The following is a 17,611-nucleotide window of genomic DNA, read 5'->3' as shown; positions in this document are numbered from 1 at the left end:
TATCCTGCTTACATTGACTGTGCTCTGTGGAAAAGTTCCATTCACAGGTATATGATTGTTTGAATACCGCATTTGCTTGATGCAAATAATCAAGTAAATCTAACAGGTACAGAGTTCGTGTAAATCTAACAAGTACAAAAAAACTTTTAGACAAAAAATATTATAAATAAAAATATATGCAAATACATGTTCCTTTTTGTCAACAGATGCACATTCGTCATGTCTGGAGCTGCTCAACAACGCCACCGAGCGACCGATGAGTGGCGTCTACACTTTGCACGATTCAAGCGGAATTCCTTACCTCGCATACTGCGACATGATCACTAACAAGGGAGGTTGGACACTGATCGCCAGCATCCATGAAAACAACATCGAGGAGAACGGATACTGCACCCAGGGTGACCGGTGGTCCAGCCAGCAGGGAAACTCGCCACTTTTACCCAAGGGTGAAAACACTTGGGCGAATATTAACACCTTCGGTAACGTGGTGTCGGCGACCAGCGACGATTACAAAAGCCCAGGTTACTTCGACATCGACGCCGGAGACTTGATGATTTGGCAGGTGTGATTTATTACTTTTGCCCGGCAATCAGCCTAAGGTTGCCCCAGTTTTATTATCGACAAACTGGCCAGGATTGAACCCCTTGCTTTGTGACTAAGGAACAGTCAAAATACCTATTTTAAAGGTTCCAAACGAGACACCACTGAAGGATTGGAGAAAGTCTTCCTACCTTCGATATCGAACTGAGAACAGATTTCTCGACGCGTTCGGAGACAAGGGCAACTTGTATTCACTCTACAAAGTGTTTCCTGTCGAATCTGGTGTTTACTCTTGGCCTGATGACAACGGTCCCAGTGTACCTGTGGTGTTTGATGAAGGGTCGGTGGGTGATGTGCTTCAGCATTTTGGACCTAATGCTCAACCTTATCTCACACCAGGATACATTCAGGTAAAAGTTTTTTTTTGTCGTATATTAGACTAATTTTTTACTATTTGTTGTTACTTTTATTGTGGAAATGTATCATAATCACAACCTAATTGCAATATTTATTTAATTTTAAATTAATTTGCAGTTTAGAACTTTGATAGGCTTCGGCACCCAGAAAGCGGCTTATGCTCTGTGTCCGGGAGTGAAACTTAGTAATGATTTTGTTGATGCCGAAACTGCTTGCATTGGTTCAACCGGATACAACAACGATGTAAGGTTTTGTGGTGATTTTGCTGCATTGGCTTTCAGTGGAGTGGGAACAGGAGAAGATTGGAGCGTCGATAAGCTGATGATTGAAACGAGCTTTATGTTGTTTTATCGTTAAGTTCAGTTGCATAAAACAAAAAAGGAATGCCTTTTCTTGAATCAATGAATATTCGTAGTTAATCAAAACTTTTATTTTGTTATCGTTGAAAATGTTACATGAATAAAATATTCGACACAAAACACAGTTACTGGTTGTAATTTTTACAGCATTAGTTACGAACAATGAAGAGTCCCCAACAAAAGTTCTTCTTGATACTCAGACCACTGATATGTAAGATTTCCGAATTCACGCAAGTAAATAAGCTTTGATAGACATGGCGTGGAAAACAATGCCCTTTTTACAGATTTTTGGGAACTTGTTCGGTTTTCGGTGTAATTAGAATTTGCAGTCTAAAACTAACCAGCTCCACAAAACTAGTAAAATAGATTAACATCAAGGTATAAAACATACAAATTGACAATATGCGAAAATGTCACCTTTCTCGTAATTGTTAAAAAAAGATGGTCTATTTGAAGTGCAACTGGTTTGCATCGGACCAACCAGAAATAATACGAGGCTATGTCTATAATATATTTCTGCAGTGTATTTTAATGCATACAAACTAGAATGGAGCGTCAACAACCTAGGAACTGTGTCATGGAACCACAAACCTTAAAACCCCACATTTAGTTTGACTGGCGTATCAAACATTTGATGATGTTTCTGTACGTATTAAATTTTCACCTTATTTGTAATCAATGTTCAGATGACTTTCTACTTCCTTTACCAGAACCAGAGGTTTAATGTATGATTTTTTTCACATAGCTCACTCTAAACATTAGATCATAAATCTTACGAATTACGAGATTTGACGAAAGCGACATTTCTGAGTGCATTGTACATATAAACAAAATACGGCTGGTAGATATTGAGATTTTGTTTGTTGTTAGGGTCCACCTGAAAATATTAACACATATTGGAAAACCTGTGAGGAGTTTTGCGATTTGCGATTCTGCGACAAAACACTGTCAGAAAAATATACAAAGCGAAGATCGAGGTACCTGACACCGTTAACTCTTGATTACATTGCATTTAACATCATTTAAATTTTAAAATTTACGTAACAAAAACATATACAGCTGACAAACGTGCATTTAATAATGGAATATGTTTTTATGCAGACCAGCGATCACGACACACACATATATACGTGATGGTACGCCAGACCTTATTAACGATGCATTGGAGAATTCTTGTTTCGGTATCCCCTTTTAAATAGGCCTGGCGTATATCGATTAAAAACATATCCAACACTTTTTATGTTTCATCTTGGTATTATATAAACCAAACCAGAATAACCAGCTACAAGATCAACTGGTTTGATTTCAATATCCTGTCTGTATTCCATGATCCAGTTGATTGCATCAACAGTAGCAACTATACCACATGACATCACTCAAAAACGCCAACCATTTGTTATTTGGTTTTCAAAAATTTCTTACATAACTCTACAGTCTACAGTCATTGTCAAATTGGCGCCAAAAATGGTGTCAACTTGCAAAATTTTAAAAGTCAAGTGATCCAATCGTTATTAAAATCTAAACGGATTAAAATAATTAATAAAATACAGAAAGTTACGATAATTTTGAGTACTATCTAATCTAAAATATAATTCTGAAAATTAGTGCTATACAGTTTTTTAAAGGGTCTAAGCATTCCAAAAACAAAACCATTGGGTAAACTTTAGTTCTATATACAAAAGAATCGTGGAAATTACAACTTGCTGAACAGGAATCCAGCAACCAGAGTAAGCATCATGACAAGAAAGGTAAGATTCACTTTGCACGATCCGCTGGTTGTGGTAACTAGAAAAAAAGTTGTTACAGTGTTGTTTGACGCTTGTGACCTTTAGTTTAAAACATGTTTGATGTAATGTATACCCGGGACAAACATTAAAACTGTAAAGCAAATACACGACCTGAACGTGACTGTTACAGTTGAATTATTTCTATCTGTAGTCGGCAAAAGCTTTACAACGAATTTACTACATAAAAAAACGCAAAATTAAACATTAATTTGGAATTGGTTCAAAACTATATTACTGTTACTGTGAAACTATTGTTGCCGTGAGCCAGATTAAGCTTTGCAATAAATATATTTTGAACAGACGATAGAACCGCAAAATTAAACACGGATTTATAGTTACCTGGTTCGTTGGTTGGGTCGGGACCTGGTAAAGAAACGTAAACTGTCACAGGAAAGCTTTGTTAAATCAGAGCAAGTCGAAGCACACAGTGCATGTTTTGACCTATTGGATGTCATTAGTGGTGACAAAAGATAAGCCGTATTGGCTAGTACAACCGAACTGGACTGCCGTCGGATGCCAATGTGGCCTCATAGGTCGAAACACTGTGCACTGCCTGCTGCTTATCATTTATTAGCTTAATGCTTAACGTATTGGCAAGTTACCTGACCCGCTGTCTGAGTTGCAGCCATCTGGAAAATAAATAGAAAAAAACGGTAGTAAGCTTACAAATCGTTTATCCTTTGTCTAAATCAGCGGTTCCCAAACTGGGGTCCGCGGTCCTTTGGGGGTCCGTGAGGCAATTTTGGGGAGACCGCGAAGCCGTTGAAGTAATTCTATAATCTTATTTGGCGACAGTTTGTGCCACTAACTATGTTTAAATCAAAGTAGAATTGAGAATCAACTGTATCCATTGCTTAACAATAGCCTTTGATTGAATGACAACTATCAAAAATGTAATTGTTCGCGCACAATTGTAGTGCATTTGTCTTGTCTGTGATGTCACAAGCTGTGTTTGGATGACTTTTATGCGCAATTTTGCATAACTAGCTAAAATCCTGAAATCAACTTCGTTTTTATGAAATACATATTTAGGCTCAAGGACCGCGAGCCCTCAAAATAATGGCAAAGGGACCGTTTTGAAAAAAATATGAAAAAGTTTGGGAACCGCTGGTCTAAATCTAAACAATCCAAGTATTCTTACTTACATCAAGTTATTTTACGAATAGGAATTTCAATCAATCGCAAAGCAAAATAGAATATTGAAGTTTGTCGCAATGCTTGTTGCTGGTTGTTTAAAAGGCATTTTTGCGGTGTTATGAATTTTCGTGAAATTTTATTTACTTCTTTTTACTACTTGAGCTAATTTTCCAATATGTTCAGTTATTTAGGATAGTCTGCATAATCTTATTGCCTCTCGTGACTTTAGTGGTTTATAGCTGTAGTTTGGATGAATCAGAGAGTAAATATAAAGCAAACTAGACTATTTTTTGTCGTCAGGGATAAGTTTAGGAAAATTTAGCATTTAGGAAAATTTTTCATTCTTTATATTGTTTGAACATTTTATAACGGCTACTGAAAGATTTTGAGTTGATATTCCTAAACTTTAGTAACATACATCAGTCCTGCAGATTCGCCAAAGACAAGAAGGTTAAAGCTTAAAAGCTCGTTTAATAAAACTGAAGCGAATACATATTTTTCTATTTGTCGAAGAGCATAGCACATTATTGTGCAAACTACATCTGCTTGTTTTTCCTTAGTCAATTAATGCGAGGCAAAACGTCATTGACAGTATATTTCGTAAAACGTGTCTAACTCCTTCAGCAAATGTTCGTTCTTTTATAGTGTTTAACGGTTCATTTGTCTGCTCTTAAACAGCACAAACGGAATAACAATTTACTGTCTTTGCCTTGTTAGTAATGCAGTGTTAGCTTTTAACATTCACAATAGCTTGTTTCAATAAAACGTTTTGTTGTAACCAAGTGTTACCCTCTGTTGCGTGAAAGCTCTTTTCCGCTGAATAAATACAATGTTATAATAAATTAATGCTAGCACGTCTCGATAAAGATAGTTAACTATTTATTATTACCGACGCAAACTAAATAAATTATAATTATTGCTTTATCTACCGAATTTAAGCATTAAATCTGGCAAATTTTAAATTTTATGGTGTTACTTTTGTCTTCAAAACACATTAACGTAAGGTATCGACAGTATGTTACAGCAACAGATCCCATAAAAGTTCGTTCAGAAAATTTTAGGTTACTGTTTCAAATATGTGAAACATTTTCTCTTACCTGTGTTGCAAACATATGTGCACATGGTTCCAATTTCATCAGTCTTACAACCAGAATCAGCTGGTACGCCCCCACATGCCCTTGTAACAATACTTGCCGTAACACCGGCAGCTGAAAAACCATGGTGCTTTTATGGTTTTGCTTGTCACAGGTTTGCTTTTTAAAGTGGAAATAAATAAATAAAATAGTAGTCCTAAACAAAAGTCATGTTGGATTAGGGTTAAGATAAGTATATCTTCTGTCCGATTACAAATAGGCAAAATTATTTTAACAACATGAAAATAAAAATATGGTATGATTGAGAATTAAAAATTGCAAAAAAGCTAAACATAAACCCGTGGGTGTGCTTGTTGCGGTCAAACAGTAGTTGATCCCCAAAGGGATGAGATGCAATCTAAGAGATGAGATGCGTCCGGGTTTGGACCTCTGATTGGTCACCCACACCTGCATGATTGGTCACCCACACCTGGTAGAGCTGGATCAGTAAAAGTGCAACTGTAACATCTGATTCCTGAAGCTGTAGGATGAATTTGAAAGCATTTCTGAGTCAAGTTTTTGCATAAACACAATAAACATCTTCTGGACCACGACAACTTAATGAATTTTACACAACTTGATGTTGGAATTTTTGCAAACTTTATTACATCTTACTTCACTTACCAACTGATCCAAATACGAGCACTGCAAATGCTGACAGAATCAGGTTCTTCATGTTTCAATTTAAGATGTTAACTTTGGAATAAACAACTTAGGTTTTGGTTATTTATCTGCAGTTGTTATAACAAACACAAATTAAAATAACGTATTTTCGCGTGCGTTTAATAAGCAGAGTCAGATACTTTATAGTTTGACTGTCTTTATTGAAAAAATCCAAATACCCCCAAAACATACGAAAATACAATTTAAGCACAATGTTTTCATAACTCCATCATTTTATCTGTTTCGATTTCTGTTGATCACAATAACAAAATTATTACTGCGCAAAAGTTTTTTAAACCACAAACATTTTAGTTTCATCCTGAACTAGAAGCTTTTACAGGTTCAACTCGAGCCATAGTGGATGATGGAATGTTCATAGTGATTCACGTAACATTACTACCTTGGATCACAAAAGGTGTTTTGCTCAAAACATTTGCCTGGGCAGTAAAAGTTCCCAGTGTTGATCGACACTAAATACTAGATTCTTTGTTGCAGGGCGGTGGTCTGCTCATACAATGACTTACCTCAAATGAAATTTGTGTGGAACTTCATTATATATTTAAACTGTAAATTAAACGACCATTTCAACTAACTGTCCATGGCACTATCAGTACGACTTGATGATTTACGTAGTAAAAAATGTACTTGCAAAAAATGTGTATTTTAAACCACGTTGCTTAATGGTCGATGGTTGGCCCAAGCCGGATTAAACCAGTTTCGTTTTGGGAGAGCAATAAAATGTATGGCTCATTTTGAATTGGAAGATAGCAACGAACATAAACCATAGTTAAACTTCTAGTTACCAAAGGTTGTTTCAACACTATTTACAAAAAAATAGAAAACGTTGATTTTACCCTTGCTGAAGAGAAATCAAGCCAATAGCGTTAGTAGTAAAACAAAAATGTTGAAATGGAGTTTGTATGATCATTGATTGTGTTTAGAAAACAAACAGAAACAGTGAAAAGTTGTTTTAAAACCTAAAAAACACCTCAAGATTGACATTATTTTATGAAACACAAGTATTTAGAAACTGGCTTTAGAGGTTACTTGTTCATTTGCTGGCTGTGCTGATATCCGATAAACAAACAATAAAATTACTGGACCAATCCTTATCATATGTAATCAAATAAGTAACCAAGTTACGTATACAGTGAAACTAATGGATGATAAAATATTTCCTTAAAACAGAATCGGTCAGTTTTCGGTAAAATGTTATTATATTTCGGCTAGATGGAAAGTTTGCTCAATACCGATGGATGGTGCAAAGAGCATTCGCGAATATTTAAAGTGCAATTTGTGTATAAAATGCTGATGGTTAGGAATGTTCTCATTGTGCCATCAACCGGTATTTAGCTACCTTTTTTACTGTGAGGTCTTGTATTAGAAGCTCTAAATTTCACAAATACGACAAAAACATATGTAACAATATCCGGCTTGATTTTTGATATATTTACTTGTACTCGTAGTGTCGTAATAAAACTGCCTTGTCGTTCTTTTCACTGTAGTCATTTTTTTTGCATGGCCCTAAAACCACGCCATCGTACAATAAAACATTTACTATGTTAAAATTGGATTTATAGTATGAGTTAATGTGTGTAGTCAAAAAATGCTGTAACATTGCACACCTTGATCTATCAAAGATTTACGTGAGAATCCATAACAAGCCACAGCCTGTTAAAACCGGAAAAAAAGAATGTTACGGCTTGCTGTGGGCGTTTTATGTCTGTTTAAATCGTTGTGTTAAAAAGTAGTGTCAATCTGAAAGCCGTAGCTTGCTCAAGTCGTGATTTCAATTAAGATCCATAGAAGCTGCAGTGTTTTGACTCGGTTTCAATTAGAAAACAATTCTTCTATACTGTTATAAAAAAGTATTAATCGACGGCTATTTATAGAGCCAGTTTACCTCGGCTCTAGGCATAATAAAAACACGGGCTGCATACTAACCCTCACATAAATTGATGTACCATATGCATTTATAAAATTGGCGTTCTTGGCACCTCGACACCTACGGTCATATTTCGCCTAAATGACATAATCAGTTCCTGAAAATACAGAGGTAAAGTACACCAATGTAAAGATAAGCGATAGTCCAACCACGGCAAAGAGAACATAACATTAAATCGAGTAGTTGCCGTTACTAACAAACCTGTAACAATATCACTTAAAACACACCGTAACATGCGGATTGGTGAAAAAATATAAAACGTGAAAAGGGAAAAGGTAGAACATGCACTCGCTTAACATAGGACCATATGTTTCAACAGTACTTTCATCATTTTGTAATTTAGTGTTACGCAAATTTTATTTATGAGAGAAACATGACTTTTTGAAACGCAAAGGTATTTGATCGGTTTTACATAAATTAACGTTACAACACTTTTGGAATGGCCGTAAGGACAAAAAGTTAATCAATATTATTTAAGTGCTTTCGTGCAGACAATACAGCGCTAACATAATCATGAAACAGTTTTGGAAATTTGACACCACGAATAGCGTAACACCACAAAACTGCAATAAAAGTCTCAAAATATTGTAACCTGTATCTAGTTTGGATCAAACTATGTGGGTTATAAACCTTGTGCTAAAACTTTATTGTGGTTTCATTGTTTTCTAGACGGTTGTATCACAAGCAACAGAGCAGGTAAATGGTTAAAGCGCTTCAAGAATGTTTTGTTTCGTTTAAAGACTAAATCTTAGCGCCCCTCTAAAAGTCGCCTTCACTGTTTGGCGCTTTACAACGTTTCAAAGTTGTGCATTTCTGGTTTATCAAGATTTGCTGTAGTGCAATTGTGTTGCTATGCATTTTATCTCCCAGCGAAATAAATTAACTTGTGTAATGTTAGTACGACAGTTCCTTTTGTTCAATATTTTGAAGAAATTACACATTACCTATGTGAAAATGTTATCAACAGATTACACAAATTTCTTCGATACAGGCCTTATTTTCCTCTTTTCATTTGTCTAGGTTTAACTTATTTGAGTATGAGAATTCCCTTTTTTGATAATTCGCAGAAATAACACTTTGTCAATGTAAAAACTGTGTTTCTCAATTTGATAAGTCCACTAACCGATTGAGCCGAGTGAGAGTAACACAAATGTAGACAACACCAGCTTCTTTATGTTTTTATTGTATTCTTTTCTTTGTCTGCTCCTTAAAAAAAAACGTTTGTCCACCCAAAGCTTGCTGTAACTTGATAATATTTTGCCCGCATATTTCGTGGCTTAAATGAATCTCATAAAACGATTGTCTGCTCTGTGAAAATGCCTGCCGTATCAATAGACCTGGCGCATATTGATAAAAACATATCTATCTCTTCTAAATTTAATGTTTAGCTGTTATATAAATCAGACCTAACTTCCCCAAATCAAGGCCAATTTAGTTTAAGTTTATTATCCAGTGATAAACTATTGTGTGAACATAATCGCTGCCATTCTGCTAATGATCAAGACGAAATAAAACCAAATTGTCTTCCAAAATTGCTGTACTGCTACCAAATTAGTGACTAAACCTGGCAATGTATATTCAAAAATTTCAATCAAAGCGGCACATTTGTACCTCTTTCGATCGCCAGGTTTTTACGGATATTTTAAGCGAAAAATATCGATCGACACAAAAAAAATGAAAATCCTTAAAACAGTCTAAATCTACCACATGACATAACTCAAAAACGCTTCGTAACTTTACTCAACCGTTTGTAATTTTGTTTTCCATTATGAGATATTATAAGACTACCCCCTTTTGGCGTCATTGTGAAACTAACGCCAAATTATGGTGTCACGTTTATTGCAAAATATAAAAATTAGGTTATCCAAAAGCTATTAACATCTAAACCACGGATTAAAGTAATTAATAAAATACCGATGTTACGTTGATTTTGAGTAGGCTATGATTAAATCTAAGAAAAACAACTCGGAAAAAAAACTTAGGTGTGCAGTTCTTCAAAAAGTCTACACATTCTAAAAACGAAATTATTGATTGAAACTTCAAACTCTTTTTACACAAACCATCATCATCGTCTAAATTACAAGTTGCTAAACAGGCATCCAGCAAACAGACTAAGCATCATAAAAATTAAGGTAAGTTTCACTTTGCACGATCCGCTGGTTGTGGTAACTAGAAAATAAGTTGTTACAGTGTTGTATGACATTTATAGACTCCAGTTTGAAACACGTTTGATGTAATGTATGCTTGGGATAAACATCAAAACCGTAAAGTAAATACACAGGATAGCGCGCGCCTGTCTCGTTGGGACAATTCGAATTGGTGATAAACAATCAAACTGTTACATTGGAATTATTGTTATATCACGGCGGAAAAGGCTTTATAATGAATATTTTTTAACCAATTAAAACACGCGAAATTAAACATTGATTTACAATTTGAAATTGGTTCGAAAACTATAGCACTGTTACAGTGGAGCTATTGTAACTTCAAACCAAAAAAAGCTTTACAATAAATATATTTTTACCAAATGATAGAACCGCAAACTTAAACACAAATTTATAGTTACCTGGTTCGTTAGTTGGAGCTGAAAAATAAACAACAGTGACAATAAAGCTTTGTTAATTCACAGCAATTCGAAGCACACAGTGCCCACTGTTTCTATCTATAAGATCTCTTTGGTAAAGCTGGTAGGAAGAGATATAGGTGGGAAAGCCGTGTGCACTGTCTGCTGCTTAGCATTTATTGACTTTTACAGAGTTTTAAATTATTTCTAAAGAGAGAAATTGGCTATTGACTGGTGTAGCCAAGAACTGTTTTTAAAGCAGTGTATACTGTCTGTTGTTTATCATTTATTGGCTTGATGCTTATCCAAAGAAAGAGTTTTTGAATTAGAAGTAGAAAAAGCGTATTGACAAGTTACCTGGTGGATTGTCTGAGTTGCAAAAATCTGTAACATAAACAGTAAAACTTGTAAAACAAATCGCTCAGCCCTTGTCTGAATATGTCAAGTATTTTTTTTTCATCAAGTTGTTCACTCAACGAATAGGATTTTAAATCGCAAAGCAAAATGTAATATTGACTAATATTGATATTGAAAGTATCAATACTGGCAAACGAGTACAATTATTACATATTTTTGAGCTGATTAATGCGCCTGATGCTAGTTTTCTGCGACCTGGCAAAATGAGACTAGAATCAAATACGAAGTATACTTGTAGTTAAGCATATTTGGTAAGAAACAAAGCAAAATCACTTTGTGTGATGAACATGTGCGGCCCTCGATCCAATTTTGACATTTGTAATTGGCCCTACAGTAACAAAGGTTGCCCACCCCTGCTTTAGGGTCTTCGCGACTTAAACTACTTTTTTAAGATGTTCATTTTATAAAATGGTCTGAATTGCTATTCGTGACTTTAGTGGTTTACGGTTGTAGTTTGGATGCAAAAGCGTTGATATACAAAGCAGACTAGGCTGTTTATCGCTAAAACAGCAAAGACGATATAATTAAGTTATATTCCTATTGTCATCTAGGAGAAGTAGTCGTAAAACCGGAAAAGGTTGCATACAAAAAGGATTTAGGAAAAATTTAGAACAAGTTTTGAACATTTTTAATGCGGTAACGGAAGATAAAACTATATTACTCAACTTGTTTACAAAAAGTTACCAGCGTCCCAATTTTTTACCAGCTTAGCAAGTGATACACAACAGGTGGTATTAAATACCGCATGTTACGCATAATACCACATGATGTACTTAGAATACCGCATGGTGTGTGAAATGTGAGAATACAAGCCCCAATACAGTTAACTTAGACCTGATTTTAACGTTCTTTCAATTACAAACCCTCACCCAACCCGAATAGCACTGACAGGTGGTTCATGTTTTTAATTTAAAATTTTACTCTTGTAATACAACTTTGACCTCTCTCTGCAGGTGTATGAAAACATTTCAACGACGTATACAAAAAAGCATACTTAAAAAACTTTACAGTTGCACTTTTTTTAAACAAACTCCCTACGTATCCTTTTGCACTAAAATACCCCCAAAACACACAGATTATAATTTTGAGCATATTTTAATTCACTGTTTCATCTTTTGATGTGTTTATATTTTGTCAGTGATATACGAAAAATGTTTTCTGCACAACAGTTTTTTAAAAACAAACATTTTTCATTTCTGCTGAGCTGGCAGCACTGGTTGACCAGACCCGAAACTTCGAAATAAATACCCATGAAAGCTTACTTTGGATGGATAAATAGAACGTTAGGCTACATTAAACCTGACTCCCTAATAAAGATAGTTATCCAATTATTACCTACGCAAACGCAATGGATTATAATTCCCTTTGTCCACCAAATTTTAGGATTAAATCCCGCGACATTAGTTTTTTTATTTGTGTTGGTTTTGTTTTTATAACAACCTAACTTAGGGTATAGACAGTATATTACTGTAGCAGATCCCTTAAAATACTGTTCAGAATATTGTATGATGCTGTTTTAAATGTGTGGAACAGTTTCTCTTATTCTTACCTGTATCGCAAAAATAAGAACACATCTTTACATTTCCTACAGTCTCACAACCAGAAAAAGGGCCCCCGCACCTCCTTTCAACAATAGTGTATGTAACACCGTTAGCTGAAAAACAATGATTCTTTATTATTTTGCTTGTGATAGGTTTGCTTTCGAAAGTGGAAAAAAGCATAAAAACTACTTCACAACAAAAGTAATGTTGGATTAGGGTTGAGATAGCACATCTTTTGTCCGATTACAAATAGGCAAACATATTTTATTAACATGAACATAAATTATGTTTTAATTATTAATTTGAAAAATGCAAATATAGCTATTCACAAACCTGTGCCCGTGCTTACAACGGTCGTACAGTAGTCGAACCCAGAAGAGCAATTTGAGATATGAGATGCATCCGGCTTAGGACCACTGCATGATGGGTCCCCGTCACCCGGTACAGGTGGGTCAATAAAAGTGCAATCGTAACATCTGATGGCTGAAGCTGTAAAATAAAAGAAAGCATTTCTGGTATCTGAAAGTCGGGGTTGAACGCAACCAACATCTTGCAGGCCACGATAATTTAATGGATTTTATCCGACTTGAATAGTTGATAAGTTTAATGGTGAATAGTTGAATGTTTGAAAACTTTATCACTTTTTTACTTACCAACTGAGCCAAATACCAGCACTGCAAATGCTGACAGAATCAAGTTCTTCATGCTTCAATTTAAGATGTTAACTTTGGAATAAACAACTTAGGTTTTGGTTATTTGTCTGCAGTTGAACAAACACAAATTAAAATGACGTATTTTCGCTTGCGTTTACAAAGCACAGTCAGATACTTTATAGTTTGACTTTCTTTATTGCAAAACTCCAAATACCCCAAAATAAACATATGATTAAAATTTTAAGCACATTGTTTTTCATCATTCCATCTTTCGATCTGTTTCGATTTCTGTTGATCACAATAACAAAATTATTACTGCGCAAATGTTTTTGAAATCACAAACATTTCAGTTTCATCCTGAACTAGAAGCTTTTACAGGTTCAACTCGAGCCATAGTGGATGATGGAATGTTCATAGTGATTCACGTAACATTACTACCTTGGATCACAAAAGGTGTTTTGCTCAAAACATTTGCCTGGGCAGTAAAAGTACCCAATGTTGATCGACACTAAATACTAGATTCTTTGTTGCAGGGCGGTGGACTGCTCATACAATGACTTACCTCAAATGAAATTTGTGTGGAACTGCATTATATATTTAAACTGTAAATTAAACGATCCTTTCAACTGTCTATGGCACTTTATCAATAAAATCTCGCTTATCTGTTTAACGACATTGCGTACAGATTGCTGCCACGAATGAAGCCTAACAAAGAGTTGTAAACTGTGGGTTGGTTGTGGCTGGCACAGCAATGAACAAACTATGCAACGGTTCTTTGTGCGTATTGGCATGGCCTGGTATTATTTCTAGTTAGAACAAAGCAAGTCGTTTAAGGACGACTAAAATGTGGCTAACGTTTGGTTCAGGATACAAGACAATAGTCGACGATTCCAAAGTGCAATGAGGAAAAATCACTTAGTGTTCCAAATCGAAAACGTTTAAAGGTTTTTTTGTGGCGTCAGCAAACTGAGTGTTGGTTGCGGTTGGTGCAACGCAGACCAAATGATATGTAGTTACGCAAACAAATCGGGTTTATGAGCCGCATTTAAAACCACTACAACCTAAGTAAGCGTAGTTGCGTTTACTGTGATGTTTCCAATTTTACGACGGTCTCTGTCCGACTGACAACAACAAAAAACAAACATAACTGATGATATTATTAAACTTGTGCTCTACAACATAATATTATATAATTATCAAGTTGTTTGTTTTAATGGTGAAATTGTTGCATGTTTTGTAGACATGTTTTCACAGGCGTAAAGTAATATTTATGCAATATTTATGCTATTCATAAAATTACGTCCTAAGTTATGTATAGTGGCATATTAATATCCAAACGCTGAACTTAATGTCTTTTATCAACAGTGTGAAAGCGAAACAACGCTCTCTCCAGCAAAACTGATAAAATTAAAATCACACCGCTCAATTTTGGCTATCAATTGAGTTTCATTTGCTTTTTTAGAATTATTTAGCGATAAAACAAGATAAAGGTCGTTTCGATCATCAGCTTATCGACGCTCCATCCTGTTCCTGTGCCAACTCCATTGTAGACCATCGCAGCGAAATCACCACAGTGTTTTACTTCGTGATTCTATCCAGTTGATCCAATGCAAGCGGTTTCGGGATCAACAAAATCATTGCTGACTTTAAATCCAGGACACAGAGCATATGCCGATTTTGCGGTGCCGTAGCCTAACAAAGTTCTAAACTGCAAATAATTGATTATCATTCAATACATACTGTAATAAGGTCGTAAACAAATTAGCCAATATTTCGGCAACCAAAGTTGAACTAATGAGTTCAATTGATGGTAAAATGGGTTTATCAAACAACAAACTATTTACCTGAATGCATCACCTGAAAAGTACCTGTAAATAACTTTTTGTCAGAAAGCACAGTCACTGTCAGCAGAAATACAACAACTTGATGCATTTTATATTGATACAACTTTTATTTTTATTTTTTTTTATTTTTTTTTAATTGTTTGTTTCAAGTTACACAACTCCGATTTTTTGATCAACATCACTTGTTATTTCATCACTTTGTAATACGCCGCTCTTACCAATACGGGAGCCACTAGTTTGTGAAATACTTTTATTTTTCTTGCATTTTCAATTTTTCAAGAGTGTCTAGAACAGTGGTTCTCAACCTTTTTTACTATGCCACCCCCTTTAGAGATTTTCTAACACCATGCGACCCCTTTACACACGCACACACACAGGAAGTTTAACTACCAGCATGTGTTGATTGTGTTCATCACACATTTGCAATCTAACGTGGCTGCAATAGTTCGGCGTTTTGCTGTATTCCGGAAAACGCCTATTTTTCACTAACTATTTCACTATTTCGTGTTTTTTTATGTTGAGAAAAACCAAAACCCGCAATTATAGAAGTATACAATCGCAAATATTGTTGCGCCCGTTCTAAATCAAACGGTCGTGTGAGTTACTATATGCTAAACAAAAGTCACAGGGAAAGTTTTTTTGATACAGATAAAATAATTCCGTGTTCGGTTGCGTCTCCGCGACCCCCTCAAAAGTGCTTGGCGACCCCTTGGGGGGTCGCGACCCCCAGGTTGAGAAACACTGGTCTAGAATGTTGTTCCTGATTTGAACAAGATGTTTATATATACAGGTCAATTGTTTGTATGAGAAAAACGGACTTAAAATAAATTGATGGAGGCGCAATAAACGACGGGCATATTTATTCACCTGGTGTAGTCTTTAAAATTAATGCTGGAAAACAAAAATTTTTTTTACCCACTTCACAATCACACATCGTTTAATTAAAAAGTGGTCTGTTTCAACGTAAATTAAATATTACGTCCGCACACAGAAAAAAATCTCATGGATGTGCAGCAATCCACTATTATGTATTTATGTTTTCAGGTGAACCCTAACAACAAGCAAAATGTCACGATTTTGTCTCAGCAATATTTCTTCATGTGTACAATGCACTCAGACATGTCGCCTTCGCTTGGTGGCGTTGTTGAGCAGCTCCAGACCTGACGTGTGTGCATCTGTTTAAATACAATACACGAGTTCCTTGCATTTACATACGCTACAACAGTAAATGCATTCTTTTGGTAGGATCTTGTTAAAATTTTGTTAAAATGAGGCAATTTTGACTCCGATATCATCTTGCTAACATGTTATACTCCTTCACAGATTGTTTTCAATCAATTTTTAAACAACCCCACAAATATTATTCAATTTTGTAATGTTCAAAATGTTTCAAACGGTTAGCCGGTTTTGTTGTGTCAATAGTCGGATCCACGACGATATGTGTAATTTTTGTTACAAAGTCGTAAGATTCAAATAACTATCCGTGATTGGATAAAGTTAACATGTCACCTCCATTCTCTACTAAACTTTACCACACCCTTTGCACACCCCTTTGTTACACCCAATCATAAAATCCATTTGCACGCAACGCAGAAACTGAAAACTGAACGTATGTTTATCTGTTTGTGACCTTGACCAGACATTTCTCCCCCAAGCCTATTGCTACAGTAGGTTAAAGTTACATGCAAATATTTACTGCGTCATTATCTGACGTTTGCATGTCACCTCGATACTCTACTGAACTTTACCACACTCCTATGTCGAAACCAATCATGAGTTCCATTTAACCCAACGCAGATGGCAACTTTCCCAAAAAACTGAACATATGTCTCTATTCCTAAACCTAACTACATTACAGTTCATTAAGTAACTATTAAGCAAATATGGATTTAATTATACCAAGCACCTTAAAATCGGTTAAAACATTGGTATTTTTGCAACCCCTGTTGTATCCAAACTTTTCCAATTGTCAGAAAACCCGTTGTTTTGATAATACTCAAATTAAATAGTTTATTTTAGCAATCTATGTCTGAGCGCTGTTTAGTGTTGTTTGCTTGATATTTGCTCTAATATTGGAGCTTCGACAAATGTATTGTTGACTAAGAACGCTTTTACGTACTTCGTGTGATCCATGGGGTACGGCAGAGATTGTCAGTGGTCAAACATTATCTAAGTTTTCTGTTTATTTCACTGTCGAACCTACTACAGCGGATATTTCGTTGCGAGCGTTACCTAAAATTTCTCCCGCACGGCTATTGTTACAGTAGGTTAAAGTTACATGCAAACATTTTGTCCGCCATTAGCTGCAGTTAACATAACACATCTATGCTCTATTGAACTTCACCACACCCATTACACACCTCTATACTTAAACCAATCATGTGATCCATTTCAATCCAACGCAGATGGCATCTTTCGCACAAACTCAACATCAAGTTGTTTTCTCAAACCTGACTATGTCATAGTTCATTAGGCAATTATTGTTCACATATGGTTTTTGTCCTAGCAAACACATTATAAACCTATTGAAACATTAGGACGCATATGGGAGCCCAATTAATTGTTTTGTTGCTTTTTCATTCAGAAAGTTGAAGAGTTGATTTTTGTGGTTC

General features: G+C 35.4%; 1 pseudogene; it reads left to right on the top strand.

Moving 5' to 3' along the window:
• The first annotated feature begins 301 nt into the window (after positions 1 to 301).
• Positions 302 to 1,314, top strand: LOC145212367 (intelectin-1 pseudogene; annotated as a pseudogene).
• The last annotated feature ends 16,297 nt before the right edge of the window (positions 1,315 to 17,611 follow it).

Source organism: Phallusia mammillata, chromosome 1 (assembly GCF_965637545.1).
Source record: "Phallusia mammillata chromosome 1, kaPhaMamm4.hap1.1, whole genome shotgun sequence".
Lineage (NCBI taxonomy): Eukaryota > Metazoa > Chordata > Ascidiacea > Phlebobranchia > Ascidiidae > Phallusia > Phallusia mammillata.
Note: the sequence above shows the minus strand (reverse complement) of the source record. Positions and strands in the feature narration are given on the sequence as shown.